Below are 26,348 nucleotides of genomic sequence, written 5' to 3'. Positions count from 1 at the left end.
GGTTTGATTTTTTACTTTGCTTTTCTGTTTGGAGTGTCATTGTAACTACTGTATTGTAAATGATGGAAAATAATTGCATATGTTAAAAAAATAAATTGTATAAAAAATAAATAAATAAAAAAATAAAGGGATACATAAACCACAAAAAAAATTAATTTGGAAAGGGGGAACTTATGCAAAATCTGGCTGCTAAAAAAAAATCTAGTTCTTACAAAAATCTAGCTCTTATGAAAGAAGTGACATTCAAAGAATGTCCTTTTAGAGTTTTTAATTCACCAAACTCTATATTTACTTTAATTCTTAAAACAAGTAAATTAAACTGTGTTGCTGCCTAGTATTCAGACTAACAGTGTCGCTTCTGCTCATCTGCATGTGGCCTGCCAGGTCCTGCCAAAGGGAAAACCCTCACGTCTAATGGAGGAGGAAGGTTGGGAACTCCCTTGTTTGTTTGATGGAAGATTAGAAACTCCTTTTGCACTTTATGTGACTCATTACATGGATGTATTCCATTCTTTAATGTAAAGAATTACATTGCATATGCATTACAGCCTTTTAATTAAGCTAATTTTCATAAAATACAATTGTGACTTCTACAGATTTCTACCAAAACAAAATTCTCTGGAGTATTAACTTAAGCAGAAATAAACAGCAGGATGGTGGCAGAATTGGTACCTCTGCTCCTGGCCTGAGCTCTAAATACTTCCATTGTGAGTGAAAGTAGTGATAATCCAACCTAAGTGAACAAGGGCCTGGCCAAACATCCTCAAGACAACTTACTGAAATGTAGGTTTCCATTTACTGTTATTAAAAGTGAGCCCTGCCCTCAGTATATCTTGCTCCTTAGGATATTAACCAATCATAGCCGTGCACACAGGTTTGAGGTAAGCAACCATTCAGTGGCAATGAGCAGAACATCCAACCACAGTGACTTAAGACAGAAGGTTATTTTCCGGAGCACCTGGATGGCTCAATCGGTTCAACGTCAGAATTCAGCTCAGGTCATGATCTTGAGTTTCGTATGTTTGAGCTGCGAGTCAGACTCTGTGATGACAGCTCGGTGCCTAGACCCTGTTCGAATTCTGTGTCACCCTTTCTCTCTGCCCCTCCGCCCCCTCTAAAATAAGTAAACATTTAAAAATTAAAAAAAAAGAAATATTGTCCTCTTGTAACAAGATGTAGGCAGTCATAGGCCATCATGCTCTGCTTAAGGGAGTTATCAAGAAATCAATTTCTTTCTGTCTTCAAGCTTTACCTTTCTTCCCAAATAGCTCTGTCTCAATATTGCCAGACTACTGCTCCATCCCAGACAAAGGTCCCTATTAATAGACATCTCAACTGCATTGCAAAGGGAAAGAATAAAATTGTGAGGAAGATACAGTTTCAAATTTTGAGCAGCTTCCCCCCCCATGGAATTTTCTTAATTATCCCCCCCTTTTTTTAACCTTCCTTCTCATAGGAATTAAAAACCAGAGCCTCTGAGGATGTACACTCCAGGCTACACATGAGAGACTCTAGATTGTCTTCATTTTGTCATTTAAAACAACCCAGCCAGGCCTTGCTGTAGAAATCACTAGCCACGGGCTGTCATGTCAATTTGTCATTGCCAATGAGATAACATTAGTTTTATCATTCTTTTTTTAAAGTTTATTTTTATTTATCTTTGAGAGAGAGAGAGAGCTAGAAAGAGAGTGAGAGCATGAGCAAGAGAGAGGCAGAGAAAGGGAGAGACACAACCTAAAGCAGGACCTGCACTGTCAGCACAGAGCCCGATGTGGGGCCCAAACTAATGAAACGAGACCCTAACCTGAGTCAAAATCAAGAGTCAGACACTTAACTGACTGAGCCACCCAGGTGCCCTAGTTTTAGAATTCTTAATTTATCACAAAAACTGCATGTCAACTCTCCTATCAGCAGAAACATATCAGTAATGGGAAAATGTTAACATTAATGTAAGTTTGTCCTTTAGTAATATATGTGGTTGAGATCTGACCTCTGAATTTCTTTGAGAATGTGATATATGCTCTCGTCATTACAGAATTGTCACCTTTTTTGAGATATCTCAAGGTAGCAATTTCCTTGTACAGGTGACTCCACAGTAATATGAGAGGGTCTTCCCAATAGTGGGGCTACTACCAGAGATTCTAAAGCGATCTGTGGGCACTTCTCCTTCTAGAGAAGAGAGAAAACTACAAACATTATTTCTGGCAGGATAACCTGAATTCTGTGTCATGTGTGTGGTTGTGTGTGTGTGTGTGTGTGTGTGTGTATAAAAATGTAAAATATAAACAACTACATGCATACATGTGGATATTACAGCCCATATTTTCTTTTTTTAATCTATATATTTTTTTTAATTTTTTATGGTTTTTTTATTTATTTTTGAGAGACAGAGACAGTGCAAGCAGGGGAGGGTCAGAGAGAGAGAGGGAGATACAGAATCTGAAGCAGGCTCCAGGCTCTGAGCTAGCTGTCAGCACAGAGCCCGACGCGGGGCTCAAACCCACGAACCATGAGATCATGACCTGAGCCAAAGCCAGACGCTTAACCGACTGAGCCACCCAATCGCCCCACAGCCCATATTTTCAATTGTGTAAGAAATAGAACTTTCTTTAATTTCTTGAGCAATTTAACTCTTGTTTAACTACAAAGCTATTAAGATATGTTAACCTCTTTATGAGCTTGTGCCTCCACAATAGCCAGGGTTGTGCATGGTTTCAAAATCCTATACAGTAGCAAGAACTGGGGAGTTCTAGGAAATCCCATTCATTGCCATCTGTCCACACAGGTTGCTATGAGGAACATCCACCTCCCTATTACATTAGTTCTCCCAAGTCCAAGGTGCTGTCAACCTCTCTGAGTCATGTTTGGGACACTGGAGTCTGCTCAAGTCTGCCCACCGGCCTTGATCCCCCTTCAGCTTCCTCTTCTAAGATCTTGCCACCTCCCCACACGGTTTTCCTTTCTCTCTGTTGACCTTTCTCCTAAGCTCAGGTAAATCTTTTTCTTGCATGGAGACAGAAAAATTCTGTGTTCTCCATGGTTTCATGGGTCAATTTGTTTATGCTCCAAATCCTCTAACCTACTCTGGGTTTAAACTTTTAGAAAGGAAAAGTAAAAAAGACACATATGTTATTTCTGCTTTTAGTCTTGACACAACCATCCCATTGGACAATTAACCAAATCTCAATAAGCCAAGTATCTGACTGAAAGTGGTAGAAAAGAAAAAGAGAAATGTGGAGAGGAAATAAAGGATATTATGTCAGAAAACAATTTCCTGTGTCTATAAAATATAACCAAAGTTAATATGTACTGTAACAGAAAAATTTTTTTAATTATGGACCATGTTTCTGTTAATACATTCAACTCAAGGACTTTTGCCTCTCTGTGTTGGGAAATGGGGAAAATAAAACATATTAAAGAAGTATAAATGTGCTTCTTCCCCCAAAAACGTCTTAATTGAATTGAGATTTAGGTTTTACAAATTTAAGGATACATACAAAAATAAACAGGAAATTACACCAATTCAACATATACAGAATTGTATGCGAATGTGATTCAAACAGCATATGGTAATGTTGAGCAGAGAGACTCATAATAATTAACATTTGTAAATTGCTTTCCATTTTACTTGCATGTATAATTTAATTTGATTCTTGCAATAGCCCTGAAGAGTATGTTGTGATTATTATTTCCGTTTTACAGATGAGGGAGAAAATGCCACACAGAGATTAAATAATTTCTCCAAATTCACACAATTAGTCAGTAGAAACTAGCATAGGGGTGGTTCATGTGAAAAATTTGCCCAAATTATGGACTCCAAAAGAAGGTAAAATAAGAAGATAAATGAGTGTATTATATATAGACATATTTTTCATAATTTATTGCTTTGTGTAAAAGTCTATACTGGTAAGTTGAATTGCATAATACAGTGGCTCTAAATCCAATTTAATCAGAATCTCTGGGGATAAGTCCCAAGAATTGGTGTTTTAAAATAGGTAGTTCCAATCAGCAGCCAGGGTTGAGAACCACTGGGATTTGTTGTTGTTGTTTCATAAGCATAGAAGGGGTATATTAAGTAGCAGAGAGTTCCCTCCCTCTGCTATCAGAGTGTTGCTTATCAGAGCAAAGAGGAGATGGAGAGGAAAGACACTGGACATTTAGAGCTAAGAGGGGGAGTTAACAAAATATGTTTTGAAAAACTGTGGAAAGTGATAAAATATCACTAGTGTAGGATATAGTGAGAGATCAGTAACTTTACTTTCTATTAATAATTCCAGGTGTAACTAAACTTAACAGTAAACTCACTCAAAAAGTTTTAAGACTTTTTTCCCCACCCTTTGGAGTCTGTTTCCCAAAAAGCATAAAGTTCTACAGCAGTTTTCAGTTTTTGAGATGGCTAGAATCATAAGCTATTTACTTGCCATAAAAGTTTATGACTTAGAACCAAATAAAAGTGGTTCCGACAGTTTTCTCACCAAAATACAAAATGGACCTTTAGTCATTGTCAGTGCTAGTATCTCTAAATTGATCTCCCAAGCAGATGTACAGAATTATACATCATATAAGATATTACATTTTCCCGTATTCTTGCCATACTTAGTCTTACTGGATTTTTAAATTTTTGCCAATTTGATAAAGTGAGCACAACAGGACATGAGGACAAGGAAATATATACAAGAATAAAAAATAATCTTTTCATGGGGAGGATAACAGCAATTAATGTATTTAATCATTCCCATCAGTTTCAATAAGTCAAAATATCAGACCTAATATTAAGCCACAAAGTAAGTTACAAAGGGATATGAACAGCGTGATGCCATTTTGGTAGTTTTAAAACACTAAAAAAACACTATGTACTTATGAAGCAATATATATATAATAAAAATACAAAATCATGGATTGAAAAATACACAGCAACTTCCAGTGTTTTTGTAAGGTAAGGAGTAGGGGGGAAATATATGAGATTGGGACTTTTGCTGTTTTTGAAACATCTTATTTCCTATCATCATTACAAAAACCTTGCATACAATGCAGACATAGAAATATACTTAAATCTAGATGATTGGCCATATATATATATATATGCTACATCTTTTCTATATTATCCGTATACTTCCATATACTGAAAAATACTTCAGATTTTTTTAATTATTAAGAAAGCTACAAGCATATTTCCACAGAGAGGATGAACAAAGGTATTATTGTTAATGAGAATAGCTTTAGAAAAACTATAGAAATGTGAATAAGTAGGACAAACCCCTTCTCTAGTTCACCCCTCATAGTATTGACAGATTAATTTTTAAAAAAAGAAAGTTCTGATCATGAAACAGAAGAAACAAATTAGATATAAACATATCCATCTGAATTAATCTGACACACATAGTCCCAAATTTAATAAAGAAAGAATGGTAAAATATAGAATGAGATCTAATTAAAAGTACAAGTACAAGGGAGCTTTACTTCCCGCCATGATGGAACAACTAATATTAGACTTCCATCCCACTATAGCAACTTTGTACATTGCACAGAAGTTAGCACAAAGCTATGATCCCCGAAAGAAGAGAAACATAGACATCACAAGAAGTTTCTGCTTGGATACATTCTCTAGACCAAGAGACAAAGAGAAGGAACTGAAACAAAGCATGGAAACTCTCTAAATTGAGAAGAGAGAGATCAGAGTTCAGGGATTCTGGAGTAACTGTAATTGGCATGTACCAGAAAAGAGAAACCTGAATAGGGGTCCCCATGAGTCTACAGAGAGTGAAACCCCACAAAGTCAGGCAAACAATTGCCAGGGAGCTAAGCTCAGGAATTCCTGGAGCTCATAGAAGGATGGGAAACACTAGAGTTTCAATAATCCAGAGTTGAGGGCTCTCAAATACCCAAGGCATTCAGTGGAGACCTTAGAAGGGGTAGTAAGTGGTCTTATTTGGCCTTAGAGTCAAATCTACTCTAGACCTGCTATAACAAAACTGTAAAACAGCCCTTGAAAGGATCAAGCTGATCTGCAAACAGTTTAACTGCCTGACAGAACAAAGCTCAATATCATTTATAAGAAAACAAGAAAGGGCACACACACCCCAACGTTTATAGAAGCACTATCATCAATAGCCAAAGTATGGAAAGGGCCCAAATGTTCATAGACAGATGAATGGATAAAGAAGATATGGTATATATATATATATATATATATATATATATATATATATACACACACACACACACACACACACACACACACACACACATACATATATATACATGTACATATATATATATACAATAGAGTATTGCTTATCAATCAAAAAGAATGAAATCTTGCCATTTGCAACTACGTGGATGGAACTGGAGGGTATTATGCGAAGTGAAATTAGCCAGTCAGAGAAAGACTATATGACTTCACTCATATGAAGAATTTAAGATAAAAAACAGATTAAAATAAGGGAAGAGAAGCAAAAATAATACAAAAACAGGGAGGGGGACAAAACATAAGAGAATCTTAAAAAATATAGAGAACAAACAGAGAGTTTCCAGAAGGTTTGTGGAAGGGGGTATGGGCTAAATGGGTAAAGCGCATTAAGGAATCTACTCCTGAAATCATTGTTGCATATATGCTAACTAACTTGTGTGTAACAAACAAAACCCACACAATAAACACCCCATAACACAATGGGCAGCATCCAATAAAAAATTACTAGACATGTGAAGAAATAGTAAATCAGACTCATGGACCTACAACCCAGAAAGCAAAATCAGTCAGTGGAATCAGAACCAGAAATGACATCAATTGTGAAATGAGCAAAGACTTTAAAATAGCTATTATAAATATGCTCAGGCTTTAAAAGGAACCATGAACATAAGGTATATAAAAGTAGAAGATATAAAAAAAGAATCAATTCAATGTCTAAGGCTGAAAAGTACAACATGTAGAAACAGGTGGGAAAAAAATCACTAGATGAGTTTGACCCCAGATTAGACACTGCAGAAGAAGATATCAGTGAACTTGAGGATATAGAAATAGAAATTATCAAAAATAAATTATAGACAGGGAAAAAAAGACTAAATAAAATGAACAGTTCAGAGACCTGTGGGACAATAACAAGTTACCTCATGTATAATTGGATCCCAGAAGGAGAAAGGGAGAGAAAATATTTGAAGATAAAAAGGCTGAACATTTTTTTAATATGATGATAATTATAAACCCACAATTCCAAGAAACTCAGTAAATGCCAGCAAGAATATACTCAAAAGCATACTCTATGGTTTGCAGCATTAGCACTTACAATTGCTTATTGCCTGACCTGATTTATTAATTGAATGTGTAGCTGGCATGCACTGTCATAACCAACCTCACAAGCTGGGCAGAGATGAACCCCAGAGGCCTTGATAGGTGATGGTCTGAGGGCTAGATTGGGAGCTGGTAACAGAATTTACAATAAGGAGATCAGAAATTTTATTTTTTAAACATTTTTAGTAGTTTTTTAAATTTACTTTGGAGAGACAGAGAGAGACAGCGTGAGCAGGGGAGGGTCAGAGAGAGAGGGAGATACAGAATCCGAAACAGACTCCAGGCTCTGAGCTGTCAACACAGAACCCAACACGAGGCTCGAACCCATGAACCACGAGATCATGACCTGAGCTGAAGTCAGATGCTTAACCTACTGAGCCACCCAGGCACCCCAGGAGATCAGAAATTTGAAAACTTAGGACCAAGTCAAATTGAAGACAAGAGAATCCAAAATATAAGGTAATAAGCAGAGGAGGATTAAGTTATTGGGAAACAGCTAAATTTCCTGAATCAGGTACATTTATTAGTTTTTAATCAAGCTGGACTTTTGTATGGCAGTTTCTGGTCATAAGCTTCAAAAGGTTCTTCAGGACTTCTAACAGAAGCAGGGCTGAACAATATTCTTTGTGACTCAGGTTCCGTGGGAATGCTCTTGCTTCAAACAAGACACATATGTTCTCCTTTCTTTATCCACTGAGATGGTAACTTCTTGGTCTAGATATGTGATTTATTCACTAAATTTCTGAGAACAGAGACACCAATTAACAAATCATTTCTAAATAGAAAAGTCTCCTTATGAGTGTTTTATGCCTGGCAGTTCGTGGAGAGAAAGGAAGTTTCCTTACATGAACTACGTCATTTTATATTTAAGAGGGAGGATTAGAACTTATGCAAAGGGGTGAAGAATAGCTAAACTTTAGATAGTCACAAGGAAGGGCACCTTGGGTAGCTCAGTCAGTTAAGTGTCTGGCTTCGGCTCAGGTCATGATCTCACAGATCGTGGGTTCGAGCCCCATGTCAGGCTCTGTGCTGACAGCTCAGAGCCTGGAGACTGCTTCAGATTCTGTGTCTCCCTCTTTCTCCCGGACCCTCCCCTGCTCAGGCTGTCTCTCTCTCTTTCAAAAATAAATAAAAACATATAAAAAAAGTGTTTAGTCACAAGGAAAATGGCAAGGATATTAAACTTCACCTGGTATCTACACTGGAACTTAAAAATTAGAGACTTGGAGATACACACACACACACACACACACACACACACACATATATAAATATAAAACATTTTGCTGAATTCAAAATAATTTATTTCTTTATAGAACACATACAACAAAAACAAAAACAAAATGAAATTTCATTTATATATATATAAAGATCTATTTTGGGAAAAACATATAATAAAATTAAGATTATGGTGGACGAGCTTTTTTCAAACTAAATTTCTTCAGTCATGAAATTTTTCCCCATTCACTCAATAAATATGCATTTATTTTTCCCAGAAAATTAGGATCATGCTCTTTATATTCATTTTTTAGCCACTACTTTTTCACTTAACAATATATATTTATATGTTTGTATATATAAATATTTTCCCATGTGATTCATTCTTTCATCCACTGGCTCAAAATATCAATTAATACTGTAAGATAATTTTGCTTCATTCTTTATTATGGTTATATCTCTTTTTTCTTACAAAGCTGGCTAATTACAATCGCAAGCATCTCTCTCTTGTTCATGGCCTTAATGGGAATGTCCCAATGTTTACTGATAAATATAGTACCAGTTTGAGACAATCTTTTATCACTGTAATTTCTTTCTATTTCTGTGTTATAGGAGGTTTGTTTGCTTGTTTATTTGTTTATTGTTTTTGAATCATGAAAGGGTGTTGAATTCTATCAAATCCTTCTTGGCACCAATTAGGAGGTGGGTTATGGGTGGGGACTGGAGTTGGAAATACCAGTTGAGCAACTATTTCACTGTTCCATATCAGAGGAATGGGGACTAAAGAAACAGATACAGAAAAGGAAAGAGGAAGTCTTTTATCAAAATAGCAGAGGGAGTTAAGACAAAGGAAGAGATAGAATACTGAGGTGCCTGAAGGCTGTTTGGGGTGGTGAGGCCTGAGAGAGCCTGGCCTAGGAATCATATCTCAGAATAAGGTTTTTATTTATATTTTTTATTTTATTTTATTTTTTATTTTTTAATAGTTTATTGCAAATTGGTTTCCATACAACACCCAGTGCTGTTCCCCATAATTGCCCTCCTCCATCACTACCACCTCTTTTCCCCCCTCCCCCTTCCCCTTCAACCCTCAGTTCATTTTCAGTATTCAATAATCTCTCAGGTTTTGCGTCCCTCTCTCTCTCCCCAACTCTCTTTCCCTCTTCCCCTCCCTCTGGTCCTCCATTAGGTTTCTCCTGCTCTCCTGTTAGACCTATGAGTCCACACATATGGTATCTGTCCTTCTCTGCCTCACTTATTTCACTTAGCGTGACACCCTTGAGGTCATCCACTTTACTACAAATGGCCAGATTTCATTCTTTCTCATTGCCATGTAGTACTCCATTGTATATATACCACATCTTCTTGATCCACTCATCAGGTGATGGACATTTAGGCTCTTTCCATGTTTTGGCTATTGTTGATATTGCTGCTATGAACATTAGGGTACATGTGCTCCTATGCATCAGCACTTCTGTATCCCTTGGGTAAATCCCTAGCAGTGCTATTGCTGGGTCATAAGGGAGTTCTATGGGTAGTTTTTTGAGGAACCTTCATACTGTTTTCCAGAGAGGCTGCACCAGTTTACATTCCCACCAACAGTGTAGGAGGGTGCCCGTCTCTCCACACCCTTGCCAGCATCTATAGTTTCTTGATTTGTTCTCAGAATAAGGTTTTTAAATATATAAAATAAAGTTCAGAATTCGGACAAGATGGCAGAGAAATAGGGAGTTCTGTACTTCCCACCTGCATCTCTCAAACAAGGAAGGGATGAAGCCAAAGGACACTGAACTGCAAGAGTTTAGGAGGAAAATAGACAGAATCCACTAAGAAAACAGCCCTATAGGTGTGTGATTGTGAACTGGGGAAGATAAAAGTGGGCAGGGACCCGAAGGCACGGAGGGGAGGGAGCCTCCTCTGTGGAGAGACCAGGGGAAGAGAAAGAGTGGCTGAAACAGCTCATAGAACTGTCCCTGGAGAAGAGAAAAACAGCCCGGGATGGAGAGGGATCCTCTCATCCCATCTCTAACTGCAGGGTGTTCAGAGAGAGATCTTATCTCTAGAACTGCAGAACTTTCTTTGGGCTGGGTGCCTGGGTCCCAGTCGGCACCAGGAGGAACGGCTCCCCTATTCTCCCTACTCGATGCCTGTCTAGGAAGTGCCCAGCCTACAGGATTACATTTTAGGCGGTATCGTTAAAATGCACAGACTAAGATCTGGAAATGAGGTTGGGCTTGGGACATAGAACAAGGCCCACCTTGGCTATGCTTGTGGCAAAGGGAGGTCAGAACCAAAAGAGTGATTTGCAAGGCTTGGCTGGAGAAGGAACTGGGGCACCGCCATTTCTCTCTCCACAACAACAAAGGCAAGGCCTCAGGGAGAGAGCCGTGGGACCCACAGAGGAGGCGAGACCTGCCTACACCAAACCATGCCCATCCACACTGGAGAACTTCTTCTTCTTCTTCTTTTTCTCCTTCTTCTTCTTCTTCTTCTTCTTCTTCTTCTTCTTCTTCTTCTTCTTCTTTTTTTTTTTTTTACCAGAGCCCAGAACAAGACCAACATTCATGCATTGTTGTGATTAACTAGGAGCCAATTCTTGCCATTCAGATATATTTTCCCTTATCCCATTCTTATCTCCGCCCCAACTGGACTGGGCACACTGGTTATAGGTTTGCTTAAACAGTCACATGTAATCCATTCTCTTGATGAATATTCTAGACCTCTGTCATTACCTTCCTTTCTCTCTCTCTCTCTGAAATTATCAGAACATATAGTTTCTCTGGGTAACATTATCTTCATTTCTTTCTCCTCGCCTCCTACCATATTCTCCTCTTTCTCTCTCTGAATTAAGCCTTTTAGTCTCTCTGCCTGGTCAATGTTCAATTTCACTTTCTTCCCACTCCTGTCATTTCTCTCTTTGTATATGCTCTTCCATCAGCACTGCCTCCACCCTGCTCTCTATCTGTGGCTGGGATTTCTGGTTTTATGCTTTTAGACTGCCCTTTGTCTTTTGTTGTCTTTGTTTTGTTTTGTTTTGTTCTATTGGTTTGCTTGTTTGTTTGATTTGTCTATGCGTTTGCATGCTTTTGTTCCCTGTTTGTTTGTCTCTTTCCTTTTCCAGGGCTACCTCAAAAACAAGCCAAAGTATACATGGGGGAGAGTCGCAAATATCACAAAAGTAGGGAAATAAAATAACCAAAAGCACAAAAAGAGAAAACAAGGGACACCATTAAAAGAAAACTTCCTGAATGGACGGCTGTGGACAGTCAATGAGCCTCCTTTAAAATAGCAGAACTCGAAGGTGCAGAGCGCATAATAAGCTTTTAAACCTGACAAGAGACAGAAAGCTAGCCAAAATGATGAAACGGAAGAATTCTCCTCTAAAGAAATTACAGAAAGAAATGACAGCTAAAAATGCACAAAACAGATGTAAGCAACATAATGGAGCAAGAATTTAGAACAATAGTCATAAAATTAATCGGTGGGCTTGAAAAAGGCATGGAAGACACAGAGAAGCTATTGCTACAAAGATTATGGACCTTAAACTAGCTGTGATGAATTTTAAAATGCTATAAATTGGGTGCATAATAAAATGGAGGAAGCCACTGCACGGATTGAAGAGGCAGAGAGGAGAATAGGTGAATTAGAGGACATAATTATAAAAAAAAAAAAGAGGGAGCCAAGAAAAAGAGATAAATTGATCCAGAAGCACAAAAGGAGAATTCAAGAACTGAGTGGTGCAACCAAACAGAACAATATCCATATCATAGGAATTCCAGAAGTAGAAGAGAGAGAAAAAGGAACTGAAGGGGTACTTCAACAAATTGTAGCTGAGAACTTCCCCAATATGGGAAAGGAAACAGACATTGATATATAAGAGGCACGAACTCCCCTCAGATATAACCTGAACCGACCTTTGGCGAGACATATCATAGTGAAACTAGCAGAACATAAGGATAAAGAGAGAATTCTGAAAGCAGCTAGGGATAAAAGTACCCTAACATACAAAAGGGAAACATATCAGAGTGGTTACAGACCTATCTACTAAAACTTGACAGGCCAGCAAGGAATGGCAGGAAATCTTCAATGTGTTGAACAGAAAATATATGCAGCCAAGAATCCTTTATCTAGCAAGCCTGTCATTCAAAATAGAAGGAGAGATAATAGTTTTCCCAAATAAACAAAAATTGAAAGAATTCATCACCACGAAACCAGTCCTACAAAAATTCCTAAGGGGGACTCTATGAGGAAAATGTTGCAAGATACCAAAGACACCACTACACTCATGACTGCCACAGAGAACAAAATGACCATAACCCATATTTTTCAATAATAACACTGAATGTAAATGGACTAAATGCTCCAATCAAAAGACATAGGATATCAGAATAGATAACAATAACAAAATCCATCTATTTGATGTCTACAAGAGACTCATTTGAGACCTGAGAACACCTTCAGATTGAAAGTAAGGGGATGGAGAAATATCAACCATGTGACTGGAAGTCAAAAGAAAGCCAGAGTAGCCATACGTATATTGGACAAACTGGACTTTAAAGTAAAGGCAGTAACAAGAGATGAAGAAGGACATTATATAATAATTACAGGGTCTATCCATCAGAAAGAGCTAACAATTATAAAAGTTTATGCACCAAATTCAAGAGCACTCAAATACACAAACCAATCACAAACAGAAACAATCTTATTGATACGAATGTGCTAATAGCAGGGAACTTTACTACTCCACATACAGCAATGAAAAGATCAACTAGACAGAAAATCACTAAAGAAACAATGGATCTGAATGACACATTTGACCAGATGGATTTTGCAGTTATATTTAGAACTCTACCTTTTGAGGCTATGTAATTCACTTTCTTCTCAAGTACACATGGTACATTCTCCAAGATAGACCACATACTGGGTCATAAAGCAATCCTAAATAAATATAAAAGAATTGAGATCATACCATGGAACTTTCAGATCACAATGCCATGAAACTTGAAATCAACCACAGGAAAAAGTCTGGAAAACCTCCAAAAACATGGAGGTTAAAGACCACCCTATTAAAGAATGAATAGGCTAATCTGGCAATTAGAGAAGAAATTAGAAAATATATGGAAACAATTGAAAATGAAAATACAACAATTCAAACTCTTTTGGATGCAGCAAAGGCAGTCCTAAAGGAAAGTACATTGCAATCCAGGCCTATTTCAAGAAACTAGAAAAAGCCCAAATACAAAATCTAATAGCACATGTAAAGGATTTAAAAGCAGAGCAGCAAGAGTACCCCAAACCCACCAGAAGAAGAGAAACAATAAAGATCCAAGCAGAAATCAACAATATAGAATCCAAAAATACACTTGAACAGATCCATGACCAAGGTTGTTTTGAAAAAATAAACAAAATTGATAAACCTCCAGCCAGGCTTCTCAAAAAAAGAGAGAGAGAGAGAGAGAGAGAGAGAGAGAGAGCATCCAAATAGACAAAATGATTTATTACAACCAATCTCTCAGAAATACAAGCAATTATCAGGGAATAGCATGAAAAATTATATGCCAACAAACTGGAAGAAATGGACAAATTTCTAAACACACATGCACTACCAAAATTCAAACAGGAAGAGATAGAAAATCTGAACAGACCTATAACCAGTGAAGACATTGAATCAGTTATCAAAAATCTCCCAACGAACAGGAGCCCTAAGCCAGATGGCTTCCCTGGGGAATTCTACAGACATTTAAAGTGGAGTTAATACCTATTCTTCTCAAGCTATTCCAAAAAACAGAAATGGAAGAAAAACTTCTGGACTCATTCTACAAAGCCAGCATCAACTTTGATTCCCAAACCAGACAGAGAGCCAGCAAAGAAGAGAACTACAGGCCAATATCCTTGATGAATACCAATGCAAAAGTCCTCAAAAAGACACTTAAAGTCAAATTCAACAACATATAAAACGAATTATCCACCATGATCAACTGGGATTCATTCTTGGGTTACAGGGCTGGTTCAATATTCACAAATCCATCAGTGTGATACATCACATTAACAAAAGAAAAGATAAAAACCATATAATTATGTCAATAAATTCAGAAAAAGCATTTGACAAAATACAGCATCCTTTCTTAATAAATAGTCCCTCAAGATAGTTGGAATAGAAGGAACTTATTTAAACATCATAAAAGCCAATATCCTTGTTGGCTTTATGAAAAGCCAACAACTAATATCATCCTCAATGGGGAAAACCTGAGAGCTTTCCCCGTGAAATCAGGAACGTGACAGGGATGTCCACTCTCACCACTGTTATTTAACAAAGTGTTGGAAGTCCGAGCATCAGCAATCAGACAACAAACACATCAAAACCGGCAAAGAAGTCAAACTTTCACTTTTCGCAGATGACATGATACTCTACATGGAATACCCAAATGACTCCACTAGAAGCCTACTAGAACTGATCCATGAATTCAGCAAAGTTGCAGAGTACAAAATCAATGTACAGAAATTGGTTGCATTTTTAAACACCAATAATGAAGCAACAGAAAGAGAAATGCAAAAAAAAGGCAAGGGAATCAAGAGCAAAAATGAACTTAGTGGGACCTCATCAAGATAAAAAGCTTCTGCACTACAATGGAAACAATCAATAAAACTAATAGGCAACTGACAGAATGGGAAAAGATAGTTACAAATGGCATATCAGATAAAGGGCTAGTATCCAAAATCTATAAGGAACTCACCATGCTCCACACCCAAAAAACAAATAATCCAGTGAAGAAATAGGCAGAAGACATGAATAGACACTTCTCCAAAGAGGACATTCAGAAGGCCAACAGACACTTGAAATGATGCTCAGTGTCACTCATCATTAGGGAAATACAAATCAATATTTTATTTAGTTTTGATACAGAGAGAGACAGAGCATGAGAGGGGGAGGGGCAGAGAGAGAAGGAGACACAGAACCGGAAGCAGGCTCCAGGCTCTGAGCTAGCTGTCAGCACAGAGCCCGACACAGGGCCCGAACCCATGAACATGAGATCTGACCTGAGCCGAAGTCGGAGGCCCAACCGACTGAGCCACCCAGGTGCCCTGGAAATACAAATCAAAACCACACTGAGATACCACTTCATGCTGGTCAACGAGGCTTAAAGGAACAAATCAGGAGACTACAGATGCCAGCGAGGATGTGGAGAAACAGGCACCCTCCTACACTGTTGGTGGGAATGTAAACTGGTACAGCTACTCTGGATAACAGTGTGGAGGTTCCTCAAAAAATTAACAATAGAACTCCCCTATGACCCAGCAATAGCACTGCTAGGAATTTACCCAAGGGATACAGAAGTGCTGATGCATAAGGGCTCATGTACCCCAATGTTCATAGCGGCACTTTCAACAATAGCAAAATAATGGAAAGAGCCTAAATGTCCATCAACTGACGAATGGATCAAGAAAGTGTGGCTTATTCAATGAGAAAGAATGAAATATGGCCATTTGTAGCAATGTAGATGGAACTCAAAGATGTTATGCTAAGTGAAATAAGTCAGGTAGAAAAGGACAGATACCATATGTTTTCACTTATAAGTGTAACAGGAGAAACTTAACAGAGGACCATGGGGGAGGGGAAGGGGGAAAATAGTTGTGAAGAGGGAGGGAGCAAACTCTAAGAGACCCTTGTATACTGAAAACAAACTGAATGCTGATGAGAGAGGGGTAAAGGTTATGGGGGTGTAATGGGTATGGAAGAGGGCACTTGTTGGGATGAGCACTGGGTGTTGTATGGATATCAACTTGACAATAAAATATTTAAAAAGAAGACAAAGGAAGAGGCAGAGATATTTGTGAGACTTTGTACTAGCTTCCTGGGAGGCCAACTCCAGGAGAAGCAGAGGAAGAGGAATACAGAGAGAGGGAAGATAATGTGTTTGATTTGAGTGGTGAGATACCTGAAGTAATCATATGGAGGTGCCCAGCTGGCAGACAAAAATCTGCATCTTCAAGAACAAGAGTGAAGAAAACCTAGATTCACAACTTATCTGCATAAAGTTACATCAAGGTCACAGGAGGATGTGAGATGGCCAAGGGGAAAGCACACAGGTTAAAACAACAACAACAACAACAACTAACTTTGAGGAAAGGGAGGGAGATTTAAGAAGCTCTTGGTTACTCTTTGGTGGTTACTGAGTTCATTTGCTGAAAGCATAAATGCTGCTTAACTGTCACAGGGAATAGAAAAAATAGGTTGGTTGTGGTTTGGGGAATGTCTAAAATAGAAAACAAATTTTTCTCTCAAATAAGACAGAATGGTAATGATCTACATAAAATAGGAAGAGAATATGCATCAATAGTTTACATTGAATGACTTTGATCCTTTCCATAAAGTAGGCAATGAGGTCTTCTGTTGCAAGCAGGGGCCATAAGGCCAAATTTGAGGTGTTAGCAAAGTGAACACAAGAAAATCTGTGGCAGCGGATTTACAGGGAAGTGACTGAAAATGAAATAAAAAATTACAGATTCTGGAAGCTCAACAGGGCACAGCAATAGCATTGGAGGTTCCATCAGGTACCACCTCTTATTTCTCCAGCAGGGCTTAGCAATTTGGAATTCAGAGGAAAGAAAATGAATGAAGAATGATGCGAAGCCACGGAATGTAGAAATGTTGGAATAAAAACTTGGGGAACTGCAGGAATAGTTTGCTTGGATTCATATAGAGATTGAGAAGTAGGGATGGGGTCTCATTAGGAAATAGTCCATTAAAAAACTACACTTTTTGAAGTGTATTTTATGGAACACTAGACCTGTACACCATGCTTTCTTTTAAAAAAAAATAATCTTTTGTCAAATTTTTGTGGAAAAACTTGGAGCTTCACAAGGGACATTAACATTTAAAGGGACTACAAAGTCCAGAATAAACCTGTTTTGTAACCTACAGCTTCTTAAGCTTATTTGACCTTAAGTACTTTTTGTGTAATTCATATCAGCAGCTGCTGCAATTATTTCTATTAGTCAGGATATGCTAGGTTATGCTGTCATAATAATCAATCTCAAAATCCAGTAGCTAAACACAGCCAGTGGGTACAAATGACCACTCAGAAACTCAAGCTAATGGCGGTTCCATCACTTTGTGACCATATCAAATGTGTTACTCCAGGATTTGCCATGGCTGGGGAACACGTGAAGAAGTGCTCACTCTTCTATGTTCTGAGCTCAAATGGTACATATCACTTCTGCTGACTACTCATGGGCCATAACTGGTCATATAGCCCTTGTAAGGGACTGGGAAATATGATACACATGGATATTTGGTGATCAGTAAATAAGTCTGCCATAACTAGCATTCCAACAAATATAGTTTGGAAAACATTGACTGAATTTGTAGGAAATGGATTTTCCCAGTCCAAGGAGAATGTTAATGTATTCTTGGTATAAAAGAGAGAAGAAGCTGCTCTTTCTTATAACTGTGGAAGAGGAGAAGAAAGAGAAGAAGGGAGGTAAAGGAGGAGGAGAAGTGGTAGAAAAGAAGAGGAAGTAGAAAAAGAAGAAAGAGGAAGAGGAGGGTAAAAGAGGGGCAAGAGGAGAGTGAGGAGGAGAAGGAAGGAGGGGAAGGGGTGGAGGAAGAAGTTAACCCATGGCAGTATTATGGCAGTTCTATTTTTTGGCATTTTGCTAAGTGCTTGTATGGCATGCTTGATGTCACATAATTCTCACAACAACGCAATCAATAAGGTAGTTTACTATCCCTATTTTTCAGATCAGAAAATTGAGATTTAAAAAGGTGAACTTCTTTGTCCAAGGTCAGAGAAATAAGTAAAGGAGGCTAGATTCAGACCATCACCTCTAGGATAGTAAAGCCCATATTGATCACCCCTGTGCTTATCTCCCCCATGCCTCTATTCTGTGTTTTGATGGTCAATCCCTTTTACTCACAGCTTCTTATTTAATGCTCGACTACTCTGCCAAGATATCCATCCACACTCTCATTTGTAATGAGGAAAAATGGGATTTGAACCCAGTACTCTTTGACTCTAAAAGGCCATGTTAGCACTTTTGCAGACCTCCATTTCTACCATTTTGGACACTGAATGTGGATTATTTGGTCTTCTCTCAGCTAGATTTGGTCTACAAACAATATTCTGTATAGACCTACAGATGTACCATTGTTCCATTGGTACTAGAATGATGGATAGAGCTTAGCCTAGAACTTCTTAGTGATGATCTCTAGATCTGTTGACTGGAAAGTCTCCTTCATATCGGAAGATTTGAAGTAATATATCTTGAAGTGCTTCCCCTAAATAATTTATTGTTTTGTACATGCTTCTTTCTTTGAGAGCATCATGGGGTTTTCCCTTATAAGCTTGGCATTGACTACCCAAGAAATCTTGTGCCGACTGCAAACTGGAAGATTTAAACATACACAATTAAAACTCAAAAGCAACTGTCTTTGAGGAAGAAAATCTCAGGAGTAGTAGGTTCCCAGTTGTGTGGTTCCTCTGGGCACAAATTAAAGAGTCCATGAAAGCATCATCCAGAGTTCCCCAGGCACAGTGGGCTGAGCAAAGAGTTTGAAGACCCATCTTGTTGATGTTGTAGGTGGCTAGTGAGCCCAGCTGCTTGTCTTCAGGAAACTTAAAAGAATGAATAATCTCAGGCAGAGAGCCTCAATGACCCTGCGGAACTGGGAGCAGAGATAGTAAGAGTGAAGGATGAATCTTGCCTCTCTGAAAGGTCATGAGAACAGCAAACAAGAAATCCATACTGGGCAATCAGCTCACAAGCCAAGCCAATAATGTGAATGTCAAGATTATACTGCAAACCTATAGATCAGTGGCTTAAATAATATAGGGTTTTGTGTGCCTGTTTGTTTTGTCTCTCACATAAAAGTCCAAAAGTTGACAATCCATGGCTAAATGCTGGTTCTGTGATATCACCAGTGACCCTGATTGCTTCTAGCTTTCTGCTCCCTGCCCATGGCATCCATCCATGACTACAGAACGATTACTACAGCAGCCAACCGTGTTCCTGGCTGCAAGAAAGAAGAGCAGAGGGCAGACACAGTGACTTCAGCTTAAATCTCATTAACCACTCCTATCCACAAGGGAGATTGGGAGATGCAATTTTTCAGCTGGGTGCCGTTTTGCCTTCCAAAAATTCAGATACTGAAGAAGAAAGGGGAAATGAGTGTTAGGTGGTTCTTTATTGTCACTGCCTCACAAGGAATCTAATAAATTGCATACACCTACAGGCAAGTCTTAGAGGCCAGTGAATCTAGACTGAGTGACTGCTTATTATCCCCCCTCACCACACACTGCCACCATTGCAGACATCACCACTCTCCTTGACAATCCTGACTAGTTGGCAGAAGTCCATAGACTGAGGTCGAACCCATGATAGCAGCAAGATGTTTTGCCACCACTTCTGCCTGGGTCTAGTCTGCATCTTGCAGAGCCAGTATATCTTAATCCTAGCCCTGGCAAGTGGTTGTCTTAGACTTTGAGAGCATTATGCTCCCTGCTACCCAAGGAGGACACTGAGGATGCTTCTCTTTTATTAAGGACACCCTGACTGCTGAAAAACAATGATTAGATCCCCCCCACTTCCAGCACCACCAATGGCCAATCATTCATCAAAGGTTTTGTATCCAGTGCCCAGGTTTGTCACTAGAGATAATGAATGCCAACACAATGCAGTTGATGCCAAAAATCAGGTGAAACTGGAGGAAAAAAACACAACTTAGTAATCAAGTGTTGGAACTTCAGCATACACTTGAAGATCTCTCCACAAGAGTGGATACAGTTAAGGAAGAAAATAAGAAGCTAAAATCAGAAAACCAAGTTCTTGGACAATATATAGAAAACCTCATGTCAGCTTCTAGTGTTTTTCAAATGATTGACACAAAAAGCAAAAGAAAGTAAGGGATTGACTTCCCTTCTGTCTTATGGAATTGTCACTGATCTGCTATTTTCTTTAAAATGTGGATAGATTCAAAAAGTTATAATACTTTTGTTTGTGGCTTAATTGAATATTTATGAAGATAATGTCAGATATAGGCAAAACTTAGAGCATAACAGAAGACTTTCATGAATTTGTGTGATATATATTAGTCTGCAAAAACATGCAAATGTAAATTATAGAGACTTTGTAATTAGAAATGCATGTATGTATAAAATTTGAAAGTGAATGTTCTATCAAATTTGCTTTGATTTATAGGTTTATCACTGTCTTTTATAATAGACATAGTAAGAGATACAAGAAAATAACAACCATGTTGTAAAAGTGACCAAAAGCATGTACTGAATGCCCAGCTTTATGTAGCCTCTCCACCATGTTGTGCCTCATCTCCATTGGCTTCTTCCTTCCTTCCATTTCCCTTCACCTAAGAAGAAATTAGTTTCACATTTGTAAAAGTAAGTTTAATATTTAGTCATCTATCAGAGTAACCTGAGCTTGAATTGTTGAAACTTAACCAAAATAAGACACATTCACAGTTAGGGCTTATCATAGTAATAAGATTGTTGGTTTCTCTTTAATCAACTGAAAACAGAGCCTATAAATATGAAGATTTTCCTTTGTAATTGAATTGTCACATTGGAAATGTTTGTTGTTTAAAACTTCCTTTTGCACAAAATAACCCATTTGGTATCTGAAAAGATGAGCTCTAGTTATATGTTTGAAATAAGAAATTTTGAGAAAAAAATGGAAATAGGATGGGAAAAGCACTCGGCATACAGCAGTAACTATCTCCAAATGTTTTTACTCCAGAATTATGTGATCTCTGGAACAGACGAGATCTTTTGGGGAATAGATATATGAAAGTAGATGAAATGTGACTAACCTTAAGTCAACCACGTTTACAAGAGAACAGTAAAAAGGAATTTAGCCCCAAGGTTTATTTGTGGCACCCAGGAGATCAACTTTTGCAAAAGCTCTCTAGAGTTTATTGGTATCTGAATCGCAAATAAAATGAGCAAGTTTCACATACAGACTAGCTGACACTTTCTCCGTATTTTATCTCACCACTTCTCCTCGAATTTGCTGTTAACCTAAGTACTTGGTTTGCAGAAATCAGTCACTTTTTGGCAGCTTGTAAAAATTTAGTTTGTAGATTCCATTTGGCAAGAAATTTAGTTCTAAGAAATTTAGAAGTCCTGTTAAAAGTAGGACAAGGGTGCCTGGGTGGTTCAGTTGGTTAAGTGTCCAACTCTTGATCTCGGCTCAGGTCATGATCTCACAGTTCCTGAGATGAAGCCCTGTGTCAGGTTCTGAGCTGACAGGGTGAAGCCTGCTTGGGATTCTCTCTTTCCCTCTCTCTTCTTGCCCCTCCCTCTCTCTCTCTCTCTTCTTTCAAAAATAAATAAAATTTAAAAGACGTTAAATAGGACAAAAGAACCACTAAATAATTTTGGTTATTAGATTTGAGCTACTTTTAGTCGTGTAAGAATCTTATGTTTCTATTGCTATAAGATTCGATGAATGACTTTAGTTGTAGGAATATAATAGTTATACTCCAAATATCTTGCTTCCTTTTGGTGACCTGATTTACAAACATTTAACATTGTATTGCAATTTTGCTTTGTTATTTAATAAAAAGCTGTTCCAGAGGGGGGAAGAAAAAGTAAGAAAGAAAAAAAACATAATTAAGTACTACTATGTATCAGGCACTGTACTTAGTGTGGAGTTAACAAAGACCAACAGCATTTCTCTTCTTGAGAGTTCAGAGACAAGAGGAAGCCAGCAAGTACACAAAGAAATTAGTGTGATCCAGGACCACTGCAGGAGAGGTGTGAGGGAAACCCAGGGACACCAAGAGTCCCTCATTGCACACCATTTGTCTTAGTCCCCGGGGGCTGCGTTAACAGAATCCCACAGATGGGTGGCTTATGAACAGCAGAAATATATTTCTCAGTTTTGAAGGCTGAAAGTCCAAGATCAAGGTGCCAGCAGAGTTGGTGTCTGGTGAGAGCCTGTGTCCTGATTCACAGATGGCCCTCTTCTCCCTGTGTCTTCCCATAACAGAAATGACAAGAGTTCTCGGGGGGGGGGTCCTCTTTTATGAGTTCCACCCTTATGACCCAATCATTTCTGCAAAGCCTCTCTTCTAAATATTATCACCTTGGGAATTAGGATTTCAACATATGAATTTGGGGGACACTAACATTCAGATCATAGCACTGATGGATCCCAAGTTTTAGAACACATAAGAGTATCTGGGCAACTTATAAAAGTGCAAGTTCTTATGTACTGTCACAGGGCTTCCAATATTATAGGTCTGAAATCTAGACCTCCAGATTTCCCTAGTAATCTACTCTCTTTCTTCCCACAAATTCCCAGGTAATGGTGACACAGTATGGATCCCACTTTGAGAAATTCTGCTCTAAGGGATGAGGTGAGATGAATATGCTGGAGCAAGAAGGCTCAGAGTCAATCATTTGTGAACTAAAAGTCAGGGAATTCCAGGTGGAGGGGATGGCTCTGGTGCAAAAACCTGCCAGTGTCTGGGTTGTCTAAGAGAAATAAGATGCGGATTAGAATATGAGTCTGGAGGGTTTCAGGAGGTGCCAGAGCTACAAAGATGTTGAAATTAGACTATATTTATAACACTCATACAACAAGGGTTAAACAATTTCCTTCTCTAAGACAAAGCTACCAGTTGGGGAACTGAGTTTCCCAATGAAGTGCTGCCATGCACCTGAATTGGTCTAGACTGACCATAAATGTGTCTCAGGTCCCCTGCCCTGCCTTTTCTTCCCTCCTGCAACCCTGCCTCAGTTGTTCCTGCCCACCACTCTTGGCCTTTTGCTCCTCTGAGAGTTGGCTTTTTCTGTTGTGTGTCTTTGGCTTAGCTATCTTCTGGCTTCCATTTTTGTTTCTAGTGCCTGATAATTTAACATCTAACAATTTTCTCAATTTTGTCCTGGCTGCCTCTGGCAAGCCAGATTAACCTGACAGTGAAAATGAGCCATCCTCTCCATGGAGCCAATGGGGAGGCAGGAGATCCCTGGCCTGGACCAATGACTGCTTACCACTCAACTCCAGTGTGTCTCATTGCCAAGCCAGTAGAGTGGGCCAGTGTTCCTCCAACCAGGGTACACACGTTTCTGGAAGATCTGAAGACTTTCCAAATGATACTCAGGCAAGGACAGATAAGGGCACCAGAGTCCACAGGTAATTCTTTGCTAATATTGATCTGCTTGGAATGAGCCTATGCTTAGAATACATCTTTCTCACTTTACAAAAGAAAAACATATCCCTTGCCCATCCCAAATCTAGTTTTGGTTCTTTGCTGCAGGAGGGCTCCTGAAACGATGGGATAAATTAAAATTAATGATAAACCAAGTCCCTTAAGCTCATAAGGCACTCTGTCCTTCCCCGTCTTATACATACTTTTGCAAAAAGGGCATGTTGGCCCATGGGGTCTCATAATTCAGAGTATCCAAAGCAGCATAAGCTTGCGATGTTGATCCTTTAACAATGTAATTTTTGCAGGACAATTGGATTTTCCAAAATACAATAAATCAAACACACAAACAAAAGTTTCACCTGGTATCTTTCAGATTGAGTGTGCTTTATTCAGTAAAGTGATGAAAATTTTTTTATCCAATAACATAAAATATTTATTCAAATTATAGTCAAGCCTTATTTTATTTTAATATATAAACGAGTTAACATTTTCTATCTCTTATTAATAAGAAATAAACTTATTTTTAAAACTGTGTGGAGCCACCTGGGTGTTTCAGTAGGCTAAGCATTTGACTTCGACTCAGCTCCCGATCTCACAGCTCCTGGTTCGAGACCCACTTCAGGCTCTGTGCTGAGAGCCAGAGCCTGGAGCCTGCTTCGGATTCTATGTTTCTCTGTCTTTCTGCCCCTCCCCCACTCTCTCTTCTCTTTCAAATAAATAAGCATTAAAAAAATTAAAAACATGTGAAGAATTTTAGATGTCAATTTAAAATTGTGGAAATGAGCAGATAGATTTTCAATATTATTTTACAAGGTGTTTAAGCCAATGCATGAAGATGCTGGAGTAGGACTCTTGCCATCAAGGATCATGCCTGTTTTTATTATATTTCCAGGTATGCTGAATTTCTGCTTTGTGCCAGGCACAGTGAGCCTTCTTTGAAATAACTGTGTCTTTCTGTGCCAAGAAAATGCTCAGTCTCCTGGTGGTGGGTTACCTGGTCTCAAAGAGCTCTGCTGTCAGCCTTCCACACTGAGAAATATGTGCATCAAACTCCACGACCAGGGGTGTGACTCACACAGAAGGTTGTCTTGAGAGGGTGGCAGGAACCCAGTCATGAATTGGGGCCTCTGTGCTCTGGTGTCCAGGTGCATGCAAGAAATGGCAACATAAGATGGGCTGTCCTCTAGTGCTGAGGTCTCCAGGGACACAACAGGACAGTCACGAAGTGCACAGTGCTCCCACATGTCATCCCACAGGTACACTAGATGCAGAATGTGTGGATCTGGCCCACGAGCCAGCTGTGAGATCAATATGGGTCCATCCACCAAGCCATCATGGAGGAAGCTGGGCTTGAGTGGAACTTTGAATGATGGATAGGATGTGCGTAATTGGGGAGAAACATCAGTCAGGCAGACATTTATCAAGCAGCTGGTCTGTGCTCAGCTCCGCTCAGGACCCTGAGGAGTTGGGGAAAGTGGATACAAATTTGATAAGGGAGTTCAGACACAACAAGGGAGTCGAGGAACAAACGCTGGGAACATTAAGATCTCACTGCCAGGAAGTATGTGATTAAGGCCTTAAGGCCTGTGTCCCTGGTGCAGCGAGCACCCAACGAATTTGGAAGTGTATCTCACAGTGCATCTGATCGGTTAGGGATGAGGGCTGGCCTCCTTTGGGAGAATACGCTGAGGAGGGCTAGGAAGGGTAAACAGGATGTGAACTACTGGAGAGAGGGAGGGGCATTCCAGGTAGAGAAAACAATAGGGGCTGGGCTTGGCATTAAACTGCCCTGCGGTGTTGAACAAACAGGGAATGGCTGTGAAATGCCAAAATACAAGGCCAGCCTGGCTGCTAAAAAACAGTATCTCCTTCAGTGTGCAAACATTCTCGAAGCGCCTACTTACCAGACACTGCAGGTACCCAGTGAGGAAGACTGCTCAGCTGTGACCTTCACACAGAGATGGTGAGGAGGGCTGGGAGGAAGAGGTTCAGATCATCGAGAAGCGGGTCCAATCAGGTCTGGGAAACATGAAGAGCCGGGAACTTCAGGGCACATGTGTGGGGTGAGAGGGGATTTGGAAAGTAGGATTATCGTAGAATTGGGAAGGTCTCCAAAGCCAAGGAGAAGCAACTAGTCTTTATTCTCAGTGCATTTCACATTGTAGAGCCTGAACCCCTTACCTGCTCTTCACTAGGGAGATGGCTTATTGCTGTTTAGGCCCCATGAGGATTCATGTAATGGCAGTGTGCACAACAGGTCCGGACAGAGAGGGAGTGGGAAGCAGGGAGCCAGTTGGGGAAATGTTACACAGCTTGTATTACTCGGTTCCGGGCCCTCGGGGAAGACAAATGCATCCATGCAGTTGATTTAAGAAAAGATTTACACCACAGCTGCATAGACTTACCTCATTGTCCCTACTGACACTCTTCCAAGGGAGAGCTTTGTACCCCCATGGCGGGGAGGTGCTGGGGGTGAATACATGTATATAAATTTTGATGGAAAGCAAATAGACAATATTGTCATTCTGAAAATATGATCTGATTTTCCAATATTTGTTTCAAACTATCATCAGCTTCCTTCCCTTTGTGTTCTTTTTGCTCTCTTTTTAAAAATGTCAGAGTTCTTGGGGCACCTGTGTGGCTCAGTTGGGTAAGCAGTCAACTTTTGATTTC

General features: G+C 39.2%; 1 pseudogene; it reads right to left on the bottom strand.

Annotated features, from left to right (window-relative positions):
- The window catches only part of LOC115295191, a 37,977-nt pseudogene extending 11,892 nt beyond the window's left edge, over positions 1-26,085 (bottom strand).
- Between the last annotated feature and the right edge of the window lie 263 nt (positions 26,086-26,348).

This window comes from Suricata suricatta, chromosome 7, assembly GCF_006229205.1.
Source record: "Suricata suricatta isolate VVHF042 chromosome 7, meerkat_22Aug2017_6uvM2_HiC, whole genome shotgun sequence".
Lineage (NCBI taxonomy): Eukaryota > Metazoa > Chordata > Mammalia > Carnivora > Herpestidae > Suricata > Suricata suricatta.
Note: the sequence above shows the minus strand (reverse complement) of the source record. Positions and strands in the feature narration are given on the sequence as shown.